Source organism: Protopterus annectens, chromosome 12.part0 (genome assembly GCF_019279795.1).
Source record: "Protopterus annectens isolate FY-2018-M chromosome 12.part0, PAN1.0, whole genome shotgun sequence".
NCBI lineage: Eukaryota > Metazoa > Chordata > Ceratodontiformes > Protopteridae > Protopterus > Protopterus annectens.
The window spans coordinates 929,054,015-929,069,616 of NC_056746.1; positions in this window are offsets into that span (position 1 = coordinate 929,054,015).

Genomic DNA, 15,602 nt, shown 5'->3' on the forward strand with positions numbered 1-15,602 from the left:
AATGTCTTTGCATTTTTATTTTTCTGTTCCTTCGGTCTTAGCTTCCTCAATCCACCTATGTGCTTGAGGAACACCCAACTGTCGTTGTTTTTGCCTGACCTTCTCGTCAGATTTTAACTGTCTCAAAAGTTTTACTAATGACATTTTATCCAATTTACCATCAAAGTCATACTTGTTAACCCATTTTGCAAAATATCTCACATTATCTGCTCTCTGTAATTGCATATATTTTGCATCTTCTATTAGAGGTCCACGTGACCCTTTAGTGCATACATTTCCCATGCCTCTGAAAGAGAAAAAGGAGAGAGAGAGAAAGAAAGAACAGAACTGTTACGTAACCCTTTCTCTTGTACCACGTGGTATCTTATTCCCGTATTCACAGTAGTGTCTAGAATGACTGCTTACTTTGCTTTGTTTTATTTCCTGATCTATGACTCAAGATACAATACTGACTACCTCTCTCCCTGCTATCACAAACCTTAGCAATAGCACAGTGTAACCTGGTCCCGATCTAAAACAAAAACAAAGAGAGGAATTCTGCTTACCCAGCCTCCTGCTTATGTTTGATAGGCTTTTTAGGACCCAGTTTTCCGCTTTTTGTGCACTAACCGGACAAGTGGACAGCCTCTTTAGACACGACAATTCAGTCGGAGGTCTTTCCTTCTTCTCGCAGACTTCAGTACCACCTATATATTCTGACCTGTAGCTTACCAAGGAAATCCATTTCGAAGGACCAAGATGTTAAATAAATTAGTTAAGTCAGACTGTAAAAATCATTGAGTTATTCAAAACAATGTCAATCAATAACAAACAATAATGCAGGAGAACTTGAGTATCTTAAACTCTAATGTACATTAGGAGCCAAACCATACACAAGTTTGTACAGAATTTTGTCTAACTTTATTCACAGAGTACACCTGTTTTATACATGTCATTATCAGTTTTGCCCACCTCACTGGTGTGGTCAGTGACAGGGTCTTTACATCATAGTAATTCATAAAAGTGCTGAATTTGTGTTTTTCAAAAAGTCTTTTTCCCATGAGAATATTACAGCCTTGCAAGCAGCTGGTCAGTCACGATGACCTCCTGAGGATGTAGCCAATTCAAGGTTCTCTGATTAGTTCAAATACAATAGATGTATGTCTTCCTTAATGCCTCTCTTTGTCTCCCTCGTTCCCAGCTCTATCAGAGATAGTGTGCACAAGGCTACCTCCTGGTGGAGGCAGGAAAGAGGACACACATGCGAACAGATTTATTATTTTCTAACTTTGCAAAATAATCTTTACTTGAAAGACATGAGCCAGGCTGTGTTTGCAAGCTGCCAAGGTCAAATTTCTGATTACACTGCAGCTTGTGCTTCAAGCAATAATATGCAGGTTTTATTTCTACTATTATTCTAGTAAGACAGAATTAAATGCATTACATAAACTTTGTTCTCTATTATGGATTTAAGTACATTTATTCCTAACTAAAGCACACATTTCTCTATATATTTGATCACACAACTTATATATGTTTGAATGTTTAAATACACATCTTCCTAAGCAGCACACATTGTAAATATATTTTTCTAGGCAGCATGTATGTAAATATATTTTCTAAGCAGCATGTATAAATTTTTCTAACAGTTGGCTCATACCTGCCTGTGACACATACTCTGAGAGTTCAGTCATGTCTCTCTTCATCTAGTCTAGGGAGGTATGTCTTAGGTCATTTATGCCCACATGGACTATGACTAAGTCATACTGGTACTTAGGGGTGAATGACCTGAGTGTTTGTGTGGTCTGCTGGATCCTGTCTCCTGACAGACAACTAACTGTGACTTTGTCTTATAAGGGGGGCATTGGTGTAGCTCACATAGAGTCACCAATGACCAGAATGTTAGGTTGTGAAATGTTTCACCTTGTGGGCTTGGTAGTTGTGACACAATAAGCTGTGTCTTTATGTGTTGTACTGGTAAGTTCCTTATTTGTGTAGATTCAGAGTTTCTGAGGAATGCACCTGAGAGGCCTTTGAGGCCTGGATAGGTTACATGTGAGTACTTCCACATATGTAGGTCTATGTGTATGGTCCTTGGTTGGTGTGGTGAGAAGTGTGTGTGAGTTGCTGACAACCTGTTTTTTGCATTTTGTGTCTGCATGTGAGTCTGGCCTCCAGTGACAATATGTAACTACATCTCTCACATACTGTATTTGTCTGTTGGAGAGTTAAGTGGTTGTCAGTGTACATGAGGCAATTGCTATATTGTCTCAGGATGCCTATGTCCAACAAGCTGGAAACAGAGATGGTAGGAAAGTGCCCATCAATGGTTGGTGCTATTACTGTACTTGCAAAGCATGGGAGTTTAGGGTGTATACAACCAGACAAAGGGGATGATTGCGTGATATAATCTGCAGCTAACCTAGCCTGCAAAGCTTCCGAGTGCCCAAAGCAGATGCTCACTGAGCAGTGATAGTCCTAGGTGCTATGGTAAGGTAATGCAGACTTAAATAGTCTTAAATGAATGCATTAAGTGCTGCTCACCTTGCAAACTAGTTGCCTGGGACTGCAGGACTGAGCTAAAGTTCTGGGATAGTTTTACAGGGAAATTTCAACTCCTGGTGTTTACATATATACAAGGCATAACAAACACTGTTGTGTGAAGAGTAACTTTGTGCAAATACGGTTCTTAAATATGCTCAGAATAAGCACAAGTTTAACACTAAGCCCACAGGCCAATCATATATGCACATAATGAGCTTTCTACCAGTAATTCCTAGCATAGATGAGTGAAATAAGCTCTCTCCTTCCACAAGAGTGTAGACTTAGACCCTCTTAAAGTAAAATGGCTGGTTTGGAGCCCAGGTGTTGAGAAACAACAAACAGATTCCTGGAACTAGCTTAATTCAGTACATGCACTGTAGTTAGTACAGAACAGTAGTCCTTCCAGCAGTTTGAAACATAGCTTGGACTTTGAAAAAACACCATCACAATAAACCTTCACAGTGAATGAAAATAAACAAAGCAAGTGTACAAATTATACTTAGATTCATTTTTTAGCCTCATATGGCTTCAGATGCTTGCAAAATCAGTCTAAGTCTGGAGTCATCTTCAAATGATGAGCACATATTTCCTGCTGAAAGCTGATTATTTTTTCCAAAAATTTCTTAAGATCCATAATAGCAGTTTTAGGTGGAATATAAATACATAACAGCGTAATCCTCCTCCTTTGCCAGTATCTCCTTACAATCACTTTTTGTCTATACCTTTCATGTTCCAAAATAATATGGATAGTGTAGCTATTATGATAATATATATATATATATATATATATATATATATATATATATATATATACATATATATGTGTGTGTGTGTGTGTGTGTGTGTGTGTGTGTGTGTGTGTGTGTGTGTGTGTGTGTGTGTGTGTGTGTGTCAAACAGCTTTTTTAAATGTCTGTTTTCAGCTTTTGTGTTACATGGACTCACTTACTTTTGGCAGGCTGATCCTTTATACAGTTGTTTCTTATCATCTTTATTTGAACATGTCACATTTTCAGGACTTTTTGTTTTAATGAAAACCCTCAAGCAAGAAATGTAGACTCAGAAAACCCCCATAACTTATTAACTTCAAACAAGCACACAAAACTATGTTCACCTTCAAATAATGAAGTTTAATCCTCCTGGTAGGAACGATGGTCCCATATTGACAGCTACACCCACATGCATTACTTAATCTAAAATTAAGTTTATCCATGTTAAGGTATGTGATACAGTTACTGCTCCTACTTACACTAACTGCTCTCTCTTCTTGTTTTATCTTTATTTCTCTCCCAGATGGGAAAACTGTCTTGTTTGCTTTCAGAAAACATTAACTTTTTGCTTAAAAAAAGTGCACTGGCTATCTTTAAAGAAAACTAAATTATACACTGTTCCAGTAAATGCATTGCAGTATTTAGGTTCCAGGAAAGCTGCTATCTCTTATTCACTTCTGATAATTTCAAACTTTATTTTTTTTCCTAGGTTGCTTGCCTTGTACCTTTTAATTTTATGTTTCTGTCAACAAACAATGTTCAGAACTCTCAAGATTTACTGCCTGGACATGTAGTCAACTTGTCCCCATGGAAACATATAAAGACAGAATGCACAGCTGCCCTCAGCTACAGACTTCTTCAAACTTCTCAAGTCAAACTAAACATTTATTTACTAAAAGAGAACATTCCATTACATTCACAGTGTACTCTTATTTTTAAAACTCCCATAATTACACAAGAAACTTGCTATTAGATTAAACCAATGACATTAATCCAGACGTTCACTTTTGCTAAAGTAAGAGAAAATTTCTCATCTCTACATATATTATAATCAGTGCACTTTTACAGCCCATTCCCACCCACCCAATATTATAGCCTATTAACTTAAACATGCTTTTGTCGAGCCTTTCTTTTTTTGCATTGTAATGCATACATTTCTTAAAGCTTAAAAAGAAAAAAAAACACTTGTTTACTTTAGTATCTTTATCAAATGCAATAAACACTGAAAATGCTTTACTATATAACATGCAATTTATATCATACAAATGTTTTTTCAAGTATTGTTAAGGACAAAAATTTTTTATTTACAGTTATTTTTTTCCTTTTAGTATCCTTCCAATCATTAATGGCATGAAGTGGGATATATGGATTTCAGCTCCCCATAAGTTTAACAAAGTCAACCAAAGTCCAATATTTCTCAGCCACTTTTTTTTGTAAAGACAGACTTCACAAATGTGATTTGATACTTGTATTTGTTCATATGCTTTCTAATTTCGTACATACTTAAACTTTGCTATATCTGTTAAGGTGAATCAAAAAGTGAACTCTCACATGAGGTAAGGAAAAACATCGGTCTTCAAAGATTGAATGACAAAATAATTCCCCACCCATTAACTCATTCCTTCCAGTACAGCTCTTTTGATCGTATGCCTTTAACTCCCAGTGGGTGTGGCTTGAGCCTTTAAAAAATGAAGTTATTACTTTACAGTTCTAACAAATACTCAATGATGGAGGTCAAATATCAATACAATTGTGTTTGCCATCATGAATGTTTCAAGATAAAATATTGTGATACCTTGTATGTAGCTTGGTTTTGGATTATTAATGCAAATATGAAGAAGCGATATTTGATGCCTAGAGGAGCAGTAGGAGTAAACTGCAGAAATGCCTGGAGGCACACTTGGCTGTAATGAGTTGTACAGGTGTTTTACAGGAGGCAAGCCCCTGTTAATTATATGGACCAGCTCTGAGATTGCACAACAGTGGGGTAATGCAAATTCATGTTCTTCACTATACCATGATCTCGCACATCCTGCATCTGCATTAAGTGATTTCAGTCTCTTAAGCTGTTAAATCAGAGAAGAAAGGGTGTTCTCTGTTTGTATGTTCAGTATTATGAATTGCAGCCATTAAGGTATTTTTCTGCACAACCTTGTAGTTGCAAGGTAAAAGCTGTCCATTTTCTTACTGGCATTAAGCTCTTTAGTAAATAATACATCAGATCTTGCATTTCCCTGTTGATTAGACACAGTGATTTAGACAGTACAGGATTAGGTAAGTAGTTAAATGTTAGACAAAATGCCTCCTAAATAATTGAAAAGAGACTGAAAATAAGGGAATTCGTTTCAGTCAGCTTTTATGACAATTCACAGCTCACTTCCTTCACACTAGTTACTTTTTTACTTTGATTTATTTGTTATTTATTTCTTTTCATTTGCTGTCAGAAGAAGTCTGAATGGGTGTAGATCCCCTTTTCACCAGAGGCCCAAAAAGAAAAGCTCTGTTTGATGCAATGTAATTTATATAAAATACAATGTAAGTTCACACTGGTAAATTAAACATTAGGAGCATATTGAACTGTCTCACATTACATAAAAGCATACTGAATAAAAGCATACATTCACACTGGTGCAATTATAATATTATATTGAAATGGAATATATTCTTTACAAACATTTGTAGTGGAACAGCTGTAAATATGGATACGCATGAGTAAACATATATACAAACCTGTATTAAAGTGGGACTTTGAGTAGTTATTCAGGTTGCATTAGGTTAGGTAATGTATCCTTTAGGAGGTGGAATAGTAAGTAGTAACAGTGTTAGTTGTGCGTCTTTGTACTGCATATAGTTGGAAGAGATATTTAGTTTAATACAAATGGCCACACTATATTATGTTTTTGGTCTTACCAGACCCTTATAGAGGAATCAGTATCTGTAATGCCAAACTAACAATGCCTTTCAGAATCAGAGGTATGAGCTCAAATGATTTCCTTACTGCTTTGGGCAAATTGTGATCAAATGAAGAAACAAGTTAAGATAAAAAAAGTTTTAAACATTCATGATAAAGTTGTTGAAAAGCCTTGAAGTTATTAAATCCTATTTGTATTTTTTCTCTTATGTATGTGTAAATGTGCCCATATCTTCTGTTTCATGTACATGTATTTACCATTTGTTTGTGCATTGTGTATACACTGTTCACAATTCTTTTACCAAATTACATGATAACACCCATTTGTATTGATATTCAGAATGTCACAGGTGTAAGGGCCATTCAGTTCTCTAAGGTAACCATGAACATATTCATTGGTACATCAGACTACATATCCTACCTTATAGTCACTGGCATACTTAGATACTCATATGGGATCCCAAGTTTTAGCAACAGCTTAAAGATCAGGAATAATAATGACTTCTGTGGTAAAACACTTAACTTCTTGTACAACTGTTTTCTAAAACACAGCTGGTTGTGTGCCACTTGTCTAGGAGAACCCACACCTCTGGTTACATTGCAAAAGCTATTTGTCCAGGGGATCCCCTCTCTGGCTACCTATTGTAGCCTAGAGAGCACTAAATTAAATCCCTGTTATTCACTGTCAATGCTAACATGGTGCACACCAAAGCAGTTCATGAATACTTCTCAACAAAATCCCATTGTATGTATGTTGCTTGCTGTTAGGTGACTATGGTACTATCAGAGCTGGGTCATAGTCATGTGGGACCTTAAGCAGGGCAAATGTCCAGCACCCCCTGACCCCCCTCACGATACCAATATCCTATTCCTTGACTGTCTCTCCCCAGTTATCATAAAACACTGTTCTAACCAGTCAGTGTGCATACTATTTTGTTCTTTACTTTTACAGTGATCACAGAGATTTGGATTAAATGTAAAACTTTTATTAAAAATATTGCTGCAAAAACACTGAAAGCCATTTGATGAGCAAAACAGTAACAGTAAAACAGACTTAACATGAACAAGAGTACATTATTCTTCCTTAGAAACTCAGATTTATTGAAAATGTATCTGGCAACTGTTATACTATAAGAGTTGTGCTGGGATATATAGTCAAATAGCACATAGTGAAGCATTAATTATAGGCTATCTGACGGGTGCAGGAGTTCAAAAGAAAAATGTATAAGGCATTTGCTAACAGTTTAGAACAGTCCACTGGATACAAGTGTCTCATTTCAGTGGTAGTACAAGAATACTTTCCGGTGGCATGACTTGGTCAAACTCACAGACAGGACAATTGAAGGCAGAGGGAAATCAAACCCTGCATTACAGGAAGCAGCTGATTAGCAGTTCATGACCTTACTTATCTTAAGTAAGTAACAAACAAACTGTTGCAGCACATCACAATGCATTTCACACCCATGTGTCTGCAAAAACAAGTTAAAATGCATTGATAGTTAATGGTTTAACATTAAATTCAGAGAAATCATGCTGCCCATCTTAATTACAGCCAAATAATGAGTCACAGAAGCAATAGATAAGGGTAACTCCATGCCACAGCTTAGATTGATTTAACTAAGGTTTTTGACACTATATCATATTCTGACATAATCAACAAACTGGTGTAGCTCAGCATAAATTCTGCCATTTGGATTGATTGCTGGTATACTGATAGACATGATAGACATTAGAGTTAATGCCATATTATCCTTCATGAAATTTGTCACTAATTGTACTCCAGGGCTGTATTTTGGGACTACTTTTGTTTGGCATCTACATCTTAGATGCCAGATCTGACACTGAAGGCTTCTGGCTGACCAAGTTCACAAATGATTCAAGAATGGAGCCATTACTAACACCTCTGATGACACTCTGATCCTTCAAGTGGGCCTAACTTGGACAACCTCATGGTGTCATGATCACTGTCTAAAGCTGAACACCAAAGATGTAGCACTGTACAGTTTGGGAAATAGAAACCCTCAAAACACTTACTGCAGACAAGACACGCCCTCTTTCAAATAGATGCTATCGTTAAGGACCTCTGGACCATTATGGATAATGAACTTTCATTTGACAACCACATATCCTCTGTTATTAGGAAAAGAGCACAAAGGATTAGTCTCAATAAATCACTTTAGCTAGTAGATCTGGGAGACTCTCTCTCTCTAATACTATCCCTGAGGGAGGAATAAAGACACCTTGTTGAAGTTTGCAGTAGTTTATTCAGTTAAGTAGGTAGAAGGACAAGTGTTCTTGTTCTAATGCACTACATTCAAGCGGTCAGTTATTTGAAGGCAGTTACAGACAGTGGTGGGAGCTTCCAGGGGAGCTGATTGGTCAAAGATCTGGGAGATAGAAAAACAAGGAGCCAATCCCAAACATTAGAGGTTAGTCCCCTATTTGAATATTCCTGAAAGACCTGTGAGGGTTTACCAGTTCAGCAGCATGTAGAACGTCATTCATAGTTAAAAGGTTTTATTTTTAACTTCTTGCAAAGAAACCATGACAACACATTATGATCCACAACTATAGAACTATATTTAAGAAAATAATTTAATCTGAGCTTCATCAGGTCCATCTAATAGAGTGATTTACAATTTGCAATCATTGAAAATGCTTGCTTTTATGAGGCTATCACCAGACTTTATTAGTCTGTTTTGTAACACATGTAAAATGAGAGGCTTTGTCTGCAACCATGGGGCTCATATTCCTTGGAGCCAGTTATGAAAGCTTTATTACAGAACTTTTTTCAGTCTATCACATGTAATATGGGTCTGTGCCCACTTTTATGGGGCTTATTTCTCCTGAAATGCAATATGAAAAGTTAATCTTCTCTTGTATAGCAAAAAGGTTTACAGTGCCTGCTTATAAGAGGCTCATATGCATGATTAATGTGATCTGTCCTGAGTTTTCTTCTTCCTGATGAAAACATACATTTTTATATGCAGGAGCGGTAGTCACTTAGAGCCACACTGTGTGACTCCCATTTTTGAACAATGCATGCATCCAGGGAAATGGCTCACAGTGGAAACAAGTCACAGCGCTCATTGTTACTGAGCTCAGGGACGTGCAGTACTAGGAGGAAAATGTAAGTAAAGTTTGAGACCTCAGAACTTTCTGTAAAGGTTTTTTGTACCCATGGAATAAAAATCCACCAAGTGGTGAAATGCAGACTATATGTAGTTAGGAGGAAAGCCTTTATTCCTGACCAGTTGATTCGTAAGGACATCTACTTTTGAATGAAAGAGGTCATCATTCCTCTGTACTCATTCCTCATTAGGCCCATAGGCCCATACTAGAATACAAAGCACCCTTCATTATGCACCTGTTCAAACATATAACTCAACTTAAGAAAATAAAACAAACAAGCAAAAACAAAAATGGTTCTGTGATGCATACTTCTTGGGTCTGAGCTCCCTATGTTACCCAGAGTAAATAAAAGCCCTCTTCCATGTCTCCTACAGACACGTACAAGGTGAAGTATGTCTGCATATATTGCTGTAAATCCTGCTTAATCTTCTACAGATCTACAAGACAGATGATAACACAAATAGAGGATTGGGGAACTAAATCTACATTACAGCATAAATAGGGATTTATTAGCATAGCATATATCTCTTCCACAGAATCCTCCATCTCTGGAACACACCCCCTCTTTCTGTAAAGCAAAGCATATCCCTCACTCTCTTCAAATCTAACTTGGATGAGTGGATAGGAAGATGCAAATTTAATGCAGACCCCTCACACTTATGGACAAGGAGAGGCATTAACTGGATGTACCAGTGAGACTGCAGTGGCTAAGCTTCAAAAGGCTTAACTGATTTATTGTCTAGTAGCAACCCATGAACCTGTAAGCCTAAAAACAAAGAGACAGCAGGGGGGTATACCATATGAAGTTATAGGGACAGCTCTGGGAATACATACAGCAGGTGTACATGCTAACAGGTATTTCTAGGATATGGCATGGATCCCTGCTGCTTACAGCCAGGAACACTTTGGTAACAGCCACTGATATGGGTGCACTCATAGGTTCATAGGTGTATACTGCGCTAATGAACACTAGGGCCTTTATAAGTCTAGCTATGTAATCCAAATGTGACCGACATAATTGATTTATATAGGGAGTGATTTACTGACTGCCTCTGTCCATCAGAGACATAGCCACCTGACAAGGGGCGAATTTCCTACTACCCATCCATTGGTTCAAGTTGCTCTTAAATAGGGATGTGGAGGAACTCTGTCTCACTTGGATGGGGAACCTGATCCAGAGAATGGGAATTCTCTTAGAAACATATCTGTCTCTCCAACATGTCCTATTTACATCACAAGCAAAATTTAAGTCTTTCAGTCTAGCAGTTCTGATGCTGTCTGTTTTGTGGATGTAGGAAAAGTTAATCAAAACAGGGTCCAGGGATGCCTTGTATGCTAGGCAAAGATCATCTGTCAGAAGTCTCTATGATTATGAGTAAAGAGATAGGGTTTTGAGGCAATCAGTATAGGACACTGTGTTTCTTCCCTGTATTCTTTTTGTAAGGAACCTTTGTGGACATTCCAGTTGCTGGATGTGTCTGGTCAGGTACATACCAAAGTGGGCATTATACTCCCTGATTGGTCTGATGAGGACTGAGTACAGTGGTATGATGACCCCTCTGGACCTAGATGCCATGCCCTTGCTTATAAATTGAGCAAAACAGAAGGATTTTCTTGCTACCTTAGACACATGTTGGTCAAAGGCTAGGTTATTATTTATACGAGTTCCCAGATCCCTGACTAGTGAATCAACTTTTGTTTTTTTTTTATTGATGACGTAGTTAGCCAGCATGGCTGACTTCCCAAAAGGTATTGTAATGTATTTCTTGGAACTGAGTTTTAAGCCATGGTGGCACCAAGCATTTCCTGTGTTAGATCTTCCTGAAAGGTGTTCTTATTTTGGGGGGAATTCAATGATTATTCCCAGTTTGCAATCATCTGCAAACCTGGGTAGCCAGAGGCTTTTGACATTGGATTTGACATCTGGGACATAGATCCCAAAGAGGAGTTAGCCTAGCAAAGGACTCTGAGGGACTGCACTGGTGGCTGGCTTTTTTGTGGAGATGGCCTGACTGATTCTAATCTCCTGGATCCTATCAGTGAGTCAGCTAGCTATCCAATGTGTTTTAAAGGGGTTTATACTTAGTTCTGTAAGTTTGTTGACAATGCCTGAGTGGTGTATTGTATCAAATGCTTTATCCAGGTCTAGGTAGGCAGTATGCACCATTTTTCCCTCATCCATTCCCTTTGTGGCCTTTTGAAAGAAGTCCATCAGATTCACTAAGAATGACCTTCCTTTTACAAAGCCAAACTGGGATGTATCCAGTATCTGGGGGTCTCCTATGTCATTGCTGATAATTTTGATGATAATTTTGTCCAAGGGTTTGCATATAAGTCTAGTCAGACTAATGGGCCTGTATTTTCCAAGATCTGTTGGAGGTCCTCCCTTATGATGGGGGTATGACTGTTGCAGTCCTACAGTCATGTGACACAAAGCCTGTTCTAAGACTACAGTTAAATAATGACTCTGAGAGTCCTGCTAAGTTATATTTTAGACTGTTCAGGAGGCATTCTAGGATGTTATCAGTCTCCATTGAGGCAGTGTTCTTTGCTTTAGCGAGTACAGCTAGTACATGTTCCCTAGTCATAGTTGGAGGGGATATTTTTGAGGATATTTTGCAGGATAGTTGGGTGGGGTGGGGGTAAAACTGAAACTGAATTTGTCCACCAAGAATTTCACTGTATTTCCAGGATCGGTGAATGCAGCACCATTAACCACCCGTTCAGCACAATCCTGCATATTGCACTTGAGGTTTTTGACATAGCTGAAGAAGGCGTTATGAATATCTTTCACCTGGGAGGCTATCATAACCTCAAAATTGGCTTTGCTTAACCTAATTAACCCTCTTAGTTGTCTATTTAATTTGATGAAAGAGTTTTTATCTTTATGGGAATTAGCCTGATTTTTGCCATATTTTTTCCTTTTGTTGTATATCCTGTTTAATTTGGGATGTCACCGGGGTGGTTTGTTTCAGGGTCTAGTCCTGGGCTTACCTCTGGTAGGTACAGCAGCTTCAATGCAGCCACTGACATGGATGTGCAGAGTGTCTGAGAGCAATTCACATAGGCTGCTCTGTTCTCAGGGTTTGGAGAGACATTACATTTTGACAAACCTTCACTTAATTAAAAAGTAATTTACCTTGGAATAGTTCCTAACTGTTACTGGTTTTAATGGGATTATGGAGTTGATTTTGGTTTTGAAGGAGACAGCTTTATGGTCAAACCTTACCAGGGAGGACAAGGCATTGAATGGGGGGGCAGGGGTTGCAGCATTCTGCCATATTTGTAAGCATGGTGTCCTGTAATTAGAGCCTCTAGTGGGCATACACAATTTTTAATAAAGGGTATTTGCATTTACGAAGTCCAGGAATCTCTATGCCTGTAGATTTAAAATGTGAAGGATTCCCAATCTGTAGAGGGTAGGTTGATGTATATTGAGATGCCTCCACCTTTAGTCCTTGTCTAGTCAGCTAGGGGTCTAAAAGTGTGGAAGGCACTGAAACCTTGCACTGCTGGGGTATTCTCTTTAAACCATGTCTCAGTAACTCCACAGATGTCTATATTCTTGAGTGTGAGGAAGGCTTGGATGGAGTTTAGCTTATTATTTAGGCTCCTGGCATTGAGCAGTAGCACCTTGAAGTTCAGTTGAGTTGATTTTGGTATGTTGGTAGTTTGTCAGTTTGGCATTGCTTAAAAAACACAATAGGGGTGGATAAAGTTTTAGCCAATATTTGGAAGTCTAGAGGGGAAAGGTGCAGCCCATTCTTGTCAAAGCAGCATGGTCTATTAACCATGTCCTCCCAATCTAGCAAATATTGGATCCCCTTAGAATGACATCAGAAAGACAGCCAGTTGCTGACATCAGTCATGTTTTGCTCATACTGTGGCATCAACCTCGCTGATGGTGATATGCAGCTCAATGCTAGGTTCATACCAGCCTGAGTCTCATAGGACATTGGGTGGAAAAGGGTGTGTAGGCATATGGCTGCTGTAGTCAGCACCACAGGCCATCACAAGGAGGTTGACATAATGGGTCTATATTACATCACCGAACGCTTAAAAAAGTGAACTGTGATTAATCAAACCTATGTAAGTGAAAGCTTACAATGTCGAACTGCACCCCCCACAGCCCCCTACTTAAATATACCAACTCCAAGACTGCATTACAGTGCTGAAAATGGCAAAGTAATGAAGCGGCCAAGCAAATTCTTTCCCAGGGAAAGAATTTGGTTAAAAGCTGCTTCAATATTTTGCCTTTTCAGTCTTTTAAGTTCGACCAAGATGCAGTCGAAAGAATGTGTCTTTGGTCTCCTAATAGGAACCCGACATAATGGCTAAGGTGTTTACCTCACAAACACAAGGTGCAGGGTATGACTCTCACCTTTGAACAAAAATTTGCCAGTCTTAAAACAACTTGCAGAGGCAGTTAGCCTAGTACTTACCTCTAAACATATATTAGACAACAAGAGTACTGTAAGACACACTTGTGAGAGATGCACTTATATATCCAAATTGGAAGCGACTGTTGCTCTACACCAATAGTCAACTCCTCTCTGGTTAGATCCAACCACAAACTAGTCACCTTGGAAATCCACATCCCTTCCACCCCCCCCCCCCCACAAAGGTAACCACCATGAAAAACTTCTCCAAAGCTAACTTTGGGCTCCTAAAAACATAGGTGGCTAACTTCATGGCACCCACGCAAATGGAGAATAGCTGTATGACCACCGAATCATACACCAATGCACTGTACAAACACATACACAAATGCATGGCTCTCACCATACCTAATAGAACCAAGACCCTCTCCTCCAAAAAAAAGGAAGCCAATCTGGTGGTTCCCTGCCATAAACAAACTCTACAACAGGAGGAAACTGATGTGGAAAAAGGTGAAGTCCCAAGACTGGAAAAACTCCCTTATCAGCCTCAACAAAAAGTTGAGATCCCTCATTAAATCCTCTAAAGCTAGCTATGAAAATAGTATTGCAGCAGATAGTAAAGACAAACAGAAGGCCTTCTATAGTTATGTAAAGAATCTCCATGGCAATACCCAGATTTGCTCTGAGCTATTGCACAATGGTACCTCCTGTACCAAGCCAACAAGTATTGCCAATATACTGGCCAACAGATTCAGTGCCAACTTTACCCCTCCCCCCAAAGGACCAATCACAATACCAGAAGATTGCCAGGAACCCAGTATTACTGCTGCACAGGTTAAAACAGCACTGTCCAAGGCCAAGAATACAGCTTCTATGGAACCTAACAATAAATATCCCTGGCTGTGTGCTACATGAACTACAGAGTGAACTGGCACCTCACCTGTGTGCCCTGTTCAATCACAGCCTCACTTCAGGCTTTGCCCCTATCAAATGGTGCAGTGCTACAGTCATCCCTCTCCACAAAGAAGGCGTGACTACAGATCCTGGGAACTATTGCCCCATTAGCCTGATGAGTCTGATATGCAAAGCTATGGAACACATCATCATGGACCTAATAAACAAGGATATAGGGAATTGCCAAACTCTGGATCCCACACAGTTTGGTTTTGTGAAGGGTAGATCATGCCTGCTCAACTTGGTCGACTTCTTTGAGTCAATCACCAGTGTTGTGGATGAAGGCAAGGTGGTTCATACAGCCTACCTTGATCTGACCAAGGCCTTTGATACCATTCCCCACTCAGGAATCATAGAAAAACTCACTAAGCTAGGCATCAACCCCTATATCACTAGGTGGGTTGCAAACTGGCTCACAGATAGAACCCACAGCGTGAAAGTAGCTGACTCCAAGTCCGACTGCCGACCAGTCATGAGTGGAGTCCCACAGGGTTCGTTCCTGGGTCCTCTCCTGTTTGGTATCTACTTCTCTGATGTCCAGACCAACATGGAAGGACACTGGCTGGCAAAGTTCACAGATGATTGCAAGTTGGGAGTTTTTATGAATTCCCCACATGATGTTAACATCCTACAGAAAGGCCTCACTGAGACCAACGACTGGTGTCAGAACCATGGCCTTAAGCTCAATGCCAAAAAATGTGTCATTATCATCCCCTTTGGGAAAAACCCAGTTCCCATGAATTACCACATTTATGGTAGTCCACTGAACACAGAAGGCGTTATATGAGATCTGGGAACACAGGTTGACAGCAACCTCTCTTTTGACCACCACATTGCCACTGTGGTCAGAAAGTCCTTCTATGTGGCACATCTCATTACTAAGGGTTTTACATCCAGGAAGAAAGAGGTCATTGTCTTCCTCTACTCTTCCCTC